This window comes from Chiloscyllium plagiosum, chromosome 50, assembly GCF_004010195.1.
Source record: "Chiloscyllium plagiosum isolate BGI_BamShark_2017 chromosome 50, ASM401019v2, whole genome shotgun sequence".
In the NCBI taxonomy this organism is placed as follows: domain Eukaryota; kingdom Metazoa; phylum Chordata; class Chondrichthyes; order Orectolobiformes; family Hemiscylliidae; genus Chiloscyllium; species Chiloscyllium plagiosum.
In genome coordinates, this window is record NC_057759.1 from 6714696 (window position 1) to 6724006 (window position 9311).

Here is a 9311-nt window from a genome sequence, read left to right on the forward strand (position 1 = left end):
TAACCTAATTTAGTCCCATTTGCCAGCACTTGGCCCATGCCCTTCTAAACCCTTCCTATTCATATGCCCATCTGGATGCCTTTTAACTGTTGTAATTGTACCAGCCTCTACTACTTTCTCTGGTAGCACATTCCATACACGCACCACCCTCTGTGTGAAGAAGTTGCCCCTTAAGTCCCTGTTAAATTTTTCTCCTCTCACCTTAAATCTATGCCCTCTAGTTCTGGGCTCCCCTACCCCAGGAAAAATACCTTGTCTATTTACCCTATCCATGCACCTCATGATTTTATAAATCTCCATAAGGTCACACCTCAGCCTTCGATGCTCCAGAGAAAATAGCCCCAGCCTATTCAGCCTCTCCCTATAGCTCAAATCCTTCTATACTCAATGCTCTGTCCAATAAAGGAAAGCATACCAAATGACTTCTTCACTATCCTATCAACCTGTGACTCCACTTTCAAGGAGCTATGAACCTGAACTCCAACGTTTCTTTGTTCAGCAACACTCCACAGGACCTTTATATTAAGTGTGTAAGTCCTGCCCTGATTTGCCTTTCCAATTGCAGCACCTCATATCGATTTAAATTGAACTCAATATGCCACTCCGGGGTCCAGTGGCCCATCTGATCGAGATCCTGCTGTATCCTGAGGTAGCCTTCTTTGCAGTTTAGTACACCTATAATTTTTGTGTAATCTGCAAACTTACTAACAATACCTGCAACCTCACATCCAAATCATTCATAATAATGTGGAGGTGCCGGTGCTGGACTGGGGTGTGCAAAGTTAAAAATGAGACTCCACCAAGTTATACTCCAAAGCTTGTATTTGGAAGTACACGCTTTCTAAATACAGATACCTGATGGAGGAGCATTACTCCGAAAGTTTGTGCTTCTAAATAAACCTGTTGGAATAAAACCTGGTGTTCTGTCATTTTTTAAACTAAAATCATTTATACAAATGATGAAAAGCAATGGACTCAGCAGTGATCCTTGTAGCACATCACTTGTCACAGGCCTGAAAAGCATCCCTCCTCCACCACCACCCTCTGTCTTCTACCTTCAAACAAGTTCTGTATCCAAATGGCTAGTACTCTTTGTATTCCATGTGATCCAATCTTGCTAACCAATTTCCCATGGGGAACCTTGTCAAACGCCTTACTGAACGCCATACAGATCACATCCACCACTTTGCCCTCATCAGTCCTCTTCCATACAAATTAAAAAAAAACTCAGTCAAGTTAGTGATACATGACTTCCCAAGCAGAAAGCCATGCTGACTACCCCTAATCAATCCTGGCCTTTCAAAAGATGTAATCCTGTCTCTCACAATCCCCTCAACTGTTTGCCTACTGTTGATGTTATGCTCACTGTTCAATAGTTCCCTGGCTTTTCCTTACCACCTTTCCTAAATAGTGGTACCATGGTAGCCAGCCTCCAGTCTTTCTGCACTTCACCTGTGACTATTGATGATACAAATATCTCAGCAAGGGGCCCAACAATCACTTCCCTAGCTTATCACCTTGTTCCAGGTCCACCTGATCAGGTGCTCATGCTTTATCCACCTTTTCTGTTTAAAATCATCCAGCAGCACCTCCTCTGTATTATGGACATTTTTTAAGATGTCACTATCTGTTTCCCCATGTTCTATATCTTCCATTTCCTTCTCCTCAGTAAGCACTTGCTTAGTATCTCCCACATTTCCTGTTGTTGCACACATAGGCTGCCTTGCTACTCTTTGGTGGGCCCACTTCTTTCCCTGGTTACCCTATTGACCTTCATGTATTTGTAAAATCTATTTGAATTCTCATTAACACTGTTTGCCAAAGGTATGTTATGTCCCTTTTTTGCACTCCTCATTTCCTTCTCAAATATATCCCTACTGCCTTTATACTCTTGGAAGGATTCACTCAATCTCTGCTGTATGTAACTAACATTTGCTTCCTTCTTATTTGGACCAAAACCTCAAATTCTTTTCTCATCCAGCATTTCCTACACCAACCAGTCATGCCTTTCACCCGAACTGAAACATACTGTCTCTGTACCCTCATTTTCTCATTTTTGAAGGCTTTCCATTTTTCAGCCATCACTTTGCCTGTGAACATCTGCCCTCAGTCAACTTTTGAAAGTTTTTGCACAATACTCTCAAAATTGGCCTTCCTCCAAATTAGAAATTTAACTTTTAGATCTGGTCTATCCTTTTCCATCAGAGTTTTAAAACTAATAAAATTATGGTCATTGGTCCCAAAGTGCTCCCCCACTGATACATCATTATATCACAAGAGTAGGTCAAGATTTGCACCTTGTCTAGAATATACATTCATATACTGAATCAGAAATTTGTCTTGTACACGTTTAGGAAATTCCTTTCTGTCTAAACCATTAACAATGTGGCAGCCATAATCTATGTTTGGAATGTTAAAATCCCTCACCATAACCACACCATTATTCCTGCAGGTCTAAGATCTCCTGACAAATTTGTTTCTCGATTTCCTGCCGACTGTTAGGGTGTCTACAGTCCAATCCCAATAAGATGATCAAACCTTTTCTTATTTCTCAGTTTCATCCAAATAATTTCCATGGATATAAGTCCAGGAATATCCTCCCTCCTCTCTTACCAAACATGTCACTCCCCATTTTCTCTTGCTGACCCCTCTCCCCATCCTTCCTATAACTTTTGATTCCTGGAACATTAAGCTGTCTGTTGTGTCATCCCCAAACCATGTCTCTGTAATTGCTATGATATCCCAATTCCAATCCCAGTTTCCTAACCATGTCCTGAGTTCATCCTCCTTCTCTGTTAGGCGTCTTGCATTGAAATAAATGCAGTTTTAGTTATCAATCCAACCACATTCTTTGCTACGTTCCTGTCTGCTCTGAGGTTTGACTTACCGACTCACCAGCCTCAGATTGATATCTTTGTTCACTATCTCCCCGGTTCCCACTGACCTCACCCCACGCCCACACCTTCCTAGTTTAACCCGTCCCCAGTAGCTCCCTTCCAATTCAAGCGTATTCCATCCTTTTTCTACAAGTCACGTCTTCCCCAGAAGAGAGTCCAATTATCCAAAAATTTTAACACCTCTCCCCTGCACCAGTTCCTGAGTTGGGCATTCCTCTGCTCGATCTTCCTGAAGGGCTTTTGCCCGAAACGTCGATTTTGCCTGTCCTCGGATTTTGCCTGTCCTCGGATGCTGCCTGAATTGCTGTGCTCTTCCAGCACCACTAATCCAGAATCTGGTTTCCAGCATCTGCAGTCATTGTTTTTACCCACCATCCTATTCCTACCACCAGTCGCTCGTAGCAGCGGGAGTAATCTATATATTTCTACTGGAGAGGACCTCCTTTCTAAATTCTTGCCTCCCTTCCTTATTCTTCCTTCGAAATCTCATCCCTTTCCCTTCCTGTGTAGTTAGTTCCAATGTGTACGCCCCTTTGTGAATATCCTGCACTCTCTCCGAGATATCCTTGATCCTGACACCAGGGAGACAACACACAATTCTGATTTCACGCTATCGGCCAGAGAGACGTCTGTCTGTGCCGTTGACAAAGAGATTCGAGTTTTGTAATTTGTAAAAGGAGGACCTTCGAAATCGCGACGAGCTCCATCGAAAACGATAAAGGCAGCTGATGTCAGGGAACACCGCCTTGATGTCGGACAAGTTCCCCTCTGAGGCACTCACCATGCTGACTTAGAAATAAAACCACTTTCTTTCACTGTCACTGGATCAAGACCCTGGAACTGCGTATTCATGGCATTGTGGGCAGCACATGGACAACAGCTGTTCCCTCACCACCGCCTTCTCAAAGGGATGGAGAATAAATGGTAGGCTCAGCCAGCGACATCCACGTTCAATGAGTGAATAAACAAAAACAGCTGGGGTCTCTCGTTGTGGCATACAACACATTACAAGGTTTCTGTCTGCAGCATACCGGACACTAAAATCTGTCATCCACGACAAACTAAATCGAGTCCCAGAGATGTTGTTGCACACCTGGTCTGACTTTTCCACGGGCCTCCTGACTCAGAAATAAGCACCGACACTGTGATTCAAGACTCTCTCCATCAGTTATTTTCTGCCTTCGTAAGAATTGTCCACTTATTCCATCTCTCTGTATGTTCCTTTGGGCAAGGAGTTAATATTTGTGGATATGGGGTCAGCAGGATTAAATACCACAGTTAACATTCGATCAGACGTGATGTTATCGAAAGGGAGAGCACAGAGAATGGGCCGAGTGGCCTCCAGTTTCTCCGCCCCCTGATCAGATTGTGAGAGAGCCGGAGGGAGGAGTTATTAACATGACCCGGGAATGAGCTCCATTGGAGCTTCATAAAGGGACAATGTCCCAGCTTGAAACGTTCTCTGCCCTTTCCCCCACAGCCCCAGTTCCTTTGGTCAAACTGGGAGAAAAGGGAATTGGGGAAATGACCAATTGATATTTGTTTTTTCGGGGAGTTTTTGGGAAAACATCGCATGCGCAATACCTCATCGCACGCTCGCCTCCCCCAACACTGACTGTTCCTGACCAGAGGAGCGCATGCGTGAGGCCCTCCCCCAGCGCTGCCATTGAGGAGCATTTACTCAGTGAGTGCAAGAGGTTTGTTTGAAACAGACCGCAATGGAGAGATCAGCGCCCAGGGAAGCGAGGGAACAGCAGGCTCCTTCTCCAACCGTCGCGTTGCTATGGTCTGGCGATGGAGGAGCCCAAGGACCTGCATGTCCTTGGTGGAGTTGGAGGGGGAGTTGAAGTGTTGAGCCACGGGGTGGTTGGGTTGGTTGGTCCGGGTGTCCCAGAGGTGTTCTCTGAAACGTTCCGCAAGGAGGCGGCCTGTCTCCCCAATATAGAGGAGGCCACATCGGGTGCAGCAGATGCAATAGATGATGTGTGTGGAGGTGCAGGTGAATTTGTGGCGAAATCCATCTGCATCTTCTTGAATTTTATTCATTGGCACCTTTTGGGGTGGGATTTCCACCCCTTGGATGCTTGATCCTGGGGCTGGTACATTGTTGTTAATTTGGCACTAAATACAGAGGGCCTTCCTCAAAGGAAGTGGTGCTCTCCAGCTACGTATTCAGTGGGTTAGACATCCGTTGCCGGGATTAAATTCCACCCATAATGTGTGCCACAGAATGCCTAACCCCTGACATGCACTTGTAGCTATGCTCTTTAGATAATTGTTCCATTTAAGTTTCTGATCAATGGTGCCCTCCAGGGTATTGGAGGCCGGGAATTTGGGAACAGTCATGCCGCTAACTGCCTTTAAATGTTAAGTCTAGATGTTTAGACTTTATCTCCTTTGAAATATTCTTCTCCCGATACTTGTTTGACTGAAAAAGTTTCTGTCATTCATAAAGTGTACATCTTACATTTGTCATTATGTGTCAAATTGTGAACAGAGATGACACTGCAAGAAATGCAAAACTTGCGCCCACATCTCCCCCCTTACTTCCCTCCAAGGCCCCAAGGGATCCTTCCATATCCGCCACAAATTCACCTGCACCTCCACACACATCATCTATTGCATCCGCTGCACCCGATGTGGCCTCCTCTATATTGGGGAGACAGGTCGCCTATTTGCGGAACGTTTCAGAGAACACCTCTGGGACACCCGGACCAACCAACCCAACCACCCCGTGGCTCAACACTTCAACTCCCCCTCCCACTCCATCATCGCCAGACCATAGCAACACAACGGCTGGAGGAAGAGCGCCTCATCTTTTGCCTAGGAGCCCTCCAACTACAGGGGATGAACTCAGACTTCTCCAGTTTCCTCATTTCGCCTCCCCACACCTTGTCTCAGTCAAATTCCTCAAACTCAGCACTGCCTTCCTAACCTGCAATCTTCTTCCGGACCTCTCCGCCCCCACCCCACTCCGGCCTATCACCCTCACCTTAACCTCCTTCCACCTATCGCATCTCCAGCGCCCCTCCCACAGGTCCCTCCTCCCTACCTTTTATCTTAGCCTGCTGGACACACTTTCCTCATTCCTGAAGAAGGGCTTATGTCTGAAACGTCAATTCTCCTGTTCCTTGGATGCTGCCTGACCTGCTGCGCTTTTCCAGCAACACATTTTCAGCTGTTTGTAAGCGGCCGAGTAGAGCAGGAACTGGTCCCGGAACTTGGAGTGAGCGGGCTGGGGGGAAGAGAGATGCCTTTCTCGGGCTGTGTGTGGGCCTGCTGAGGGAGACAGAGCGGGAAGAAGCTACTGTGGGACATTCTTGTCTTTCTTAATCCCCTAAACACTGATGGGAGTTCTGTTTGGCTTCTGTTTCACGCTGTTTATTGCGAATAGACTTTGAAATAAAGGACAGTAGAAACAAATGTGATAATCGTGTGTAGGATAAATATAGCAGGCACCGGATAAATGTCTCCAAGTATGTGAAATCGTGCCTAGTATTTGTTTTTCAACAGTTAATGTATTGGGAGCTGGACATTGAACTGTGTAATCATTCCATTTGAGGAGATGTCCATATTTTGGTGAGTTTATTTTATCTAAGTGAAATGTTTCAGAATAGGGGAAACAGAAAACAACTGGAAGGAGCTCAGGGCTCGAGTAGTACCAGGATCTGCACTGTTCACCAACAAAGAATTATAATGATCATGACCCGAATGTTGCATTGATCATTTGATGTCTTCCTACTCAGCTGCGAGTGATTTACCAGAGCTCTCTCTTTTGTCTTTCTCCAGGCAAATATTTGATGGACCAATCCAAGGGCGACCAGCTGCTTCTCACACCCAGCAGGTATGTTACCACTGTCGGAGAGGAGAAGGTCCTTTCCTCTATCTGAATGGATAGAGTCAGATGCACATTGAGCTCCATTTCCAGAAGTACACATTCAACCCAAGAGTTAAACACAACTGACAATACATAAATCTATGTTATTTTACCCTGTTCTCAGTGCTTACCACCTCAGTGACAGTAAATTCCATCATTCAAAGCCAATTATCACTCATAAGATTAGAAGCAGGTTGGACTGTATGCTTATAATAAATATATATTTATGAGCTGCATTAAATTCATATGTACATTTGGCATTTTTAAAGTTACAATCAATTTGAACAAACCAATCATGGCGTTATATATGTGTATGAAGTAGATATTAAGTGCAGATATGAGCAGGACAAAATTATTCTTTTGATAAACAGTTGTCCTCTACAAAGACAATAATCAAACAATGTAAATTTCAAATGAACTTCTTGATCAAGCCTTATCTACAGAGGATGCTTCGAGAGAGGATGCTTAATGCTCATTCGTATATGTACATACACATCTGTGTCTGTCTCTGTCTCTCTCATTCTCACTCTCAGCCTAGTGTTGATGAAAACACACTTCATGCACGCTCCCATTCTGGTTGAGGGCCTCAGTAATGCAGAAGCATTTCCATACTTTTTTAATGTATGAAACACTGATTGATAAGACCTTAGAACCACCTCATAGTGTATCAGAATTGGAATCACACAGAGACATACAGACAATGTTGGTGTGATCTCAACCAGTACCAATCTTTAAAGTGATACAGATTGGCAGCACAACAGAAAACTCACTCTCACTCAGCCAGTTAATGGTAAAAGGGAAAACAAAATGCAATTTAGATCCACAACTACTTCCAGATATGTAGTCATAAATTGACTGACCACATTATTAATCGCTTCAGAATATGTTAGTATTAGATGTTACATTATTGCAGTGTCCAGCAGCAACTGACAAATACTACTGCACACACAAAATATAAAAAGAAAACTGAGATTGAATACAATAAAATTCAGATACTTGGCAAAGATAAATATTGAACCAACATTAACTCCTCAATCACACAGGTTTATCAAATATTGAACGGGTTTATCTTACACTCTGCTGAAAAAATACAACTGAACATAGAGAATGGCATCCATATACTCGACTTGTCACTGTTGCACACAGAGCAAAACTGGCACTCTAGGTATTCAAAGGCCAATAACTGCAGAACTAATCTCAAATTTGCATTTACACCGAGACACTGACAGTGAGTGAATGAAGATTAGAATCCCAACAATTAGTGGAAACTAGTATGGAGAACAGAATAAGAATAGAATGTTCCAGTGCAGACACAACAGGCTGAATGGCTGTATCAATTCTGTGACTGAGTCATAAATCACAAAATGCATAAGAGATTAAGGCCCAATCTCAACACCCTAAACACTATTATTAGATTGAATCACAGTCACAGAATTTTATTTTCTAATTCATTCATGGGATGGGGGCATCACTGACTCGGCCAGCATTTATTGTCCATCCCTAACTACCCATGCAGCCACATTGATGTGGGTCTGACAAGGGAAGGATGTCAGTTTCCTTCATTCAAGGACATTTCTGAACCAGATGTGTTTTTCTGGCAATCAACAATAGATTCATGGATATCATTAGACTCTTAGAATATTATTGGCTGCCAGAGAATTGAGCAACTTTGATATATAAGAGTTGAAAGTGACGGGAACTCATTGAGAACTTCACTCTCAGTCACACAGCAGAAACTGGCATGTATAGATGAATTCCTAAATTCACACATGGACAGCAGAAATTGACATGTATACATCAAAGCAGATGAACCAATGGCACAGATCATCGTGAATGATTATGATGTGGTAGGCATCACAGAGACGTGGTTACGGGGGGTGGGGGCAGGACTGGCAGTTAAACATCCAAGGGTTTTCAACTTATCGAAAAGACAGAGAGGTGGGCAGAGGGGGCTGGGTTGCCTTGTTAGTTAAGAACAAAATTAAATCTATGGCACTGAATGACATAGCGTCGGATGATGTGGAGTCTGTGTGGGTGGAATTGAGGAACCACAAAGGCAAAAAATCCATCGTGGGAATTATGTACAGACCTCCTAACAGTGGTCAGGACCAGGGGCGCAACATGCACCGGGAAATAGAGAAGGCATGTCAGAAAGGCAAGGTCACGGTGATCATGGGAGACTTCAATATGCAGGTGGACTGGGTAAATAATGTTGCCAATGGATCCAAAGAAAGGGAATTCATGGAATGCTTACAGGATGGCTTTTTGGAACAGCTTGTCATTGAGCCCACAAGGGAGCATGCTATTCTGGACCTAGTGCTATGTAATGATTTTATGAAAAATCTTAAGGTAAGGGAACACTTAGGAAGCAGCGATCATAATATAGTAGAGTTCAGTCTGCAGTTTAAAAGAGAGAAGGCAAAATCGGATGTAATGGTGTTACAGTTAAATAAAGGTAATTATGAGGGCATGAGAGAGGAACTGACAAAAATAGACTTGAAGCAGAGCCTAGCAAGGAAGACAGTAGAGCAAAAATG

The 9311-nt window shown here is 43.7% G+C and overlaps 1 long non-coding RNA gene across 2 annotated transcripts in view; it reads left to right on the forward strand.

The window, feature by feature from the left end:
- Positions 1–3830: 3830 nt before the first annotated feature.
- The window catches only part of LOC122544681, an 11207-nt gene continuing 5726 nt past the window's right edge, over positions 3831–9311 (forward strand). For both annotated transcript variants that reach the window (XR_006310443.1, XR_006310442.1), the window contains exons 1-2: positions 3831–4080; positions 6687–6741. This is a non-coding gene — a long non-coding RNA (uncharacterized LOC122544681). The remainder of the gene's footprint in view (positions 4081–6686; positions 6742–9311) is intronic.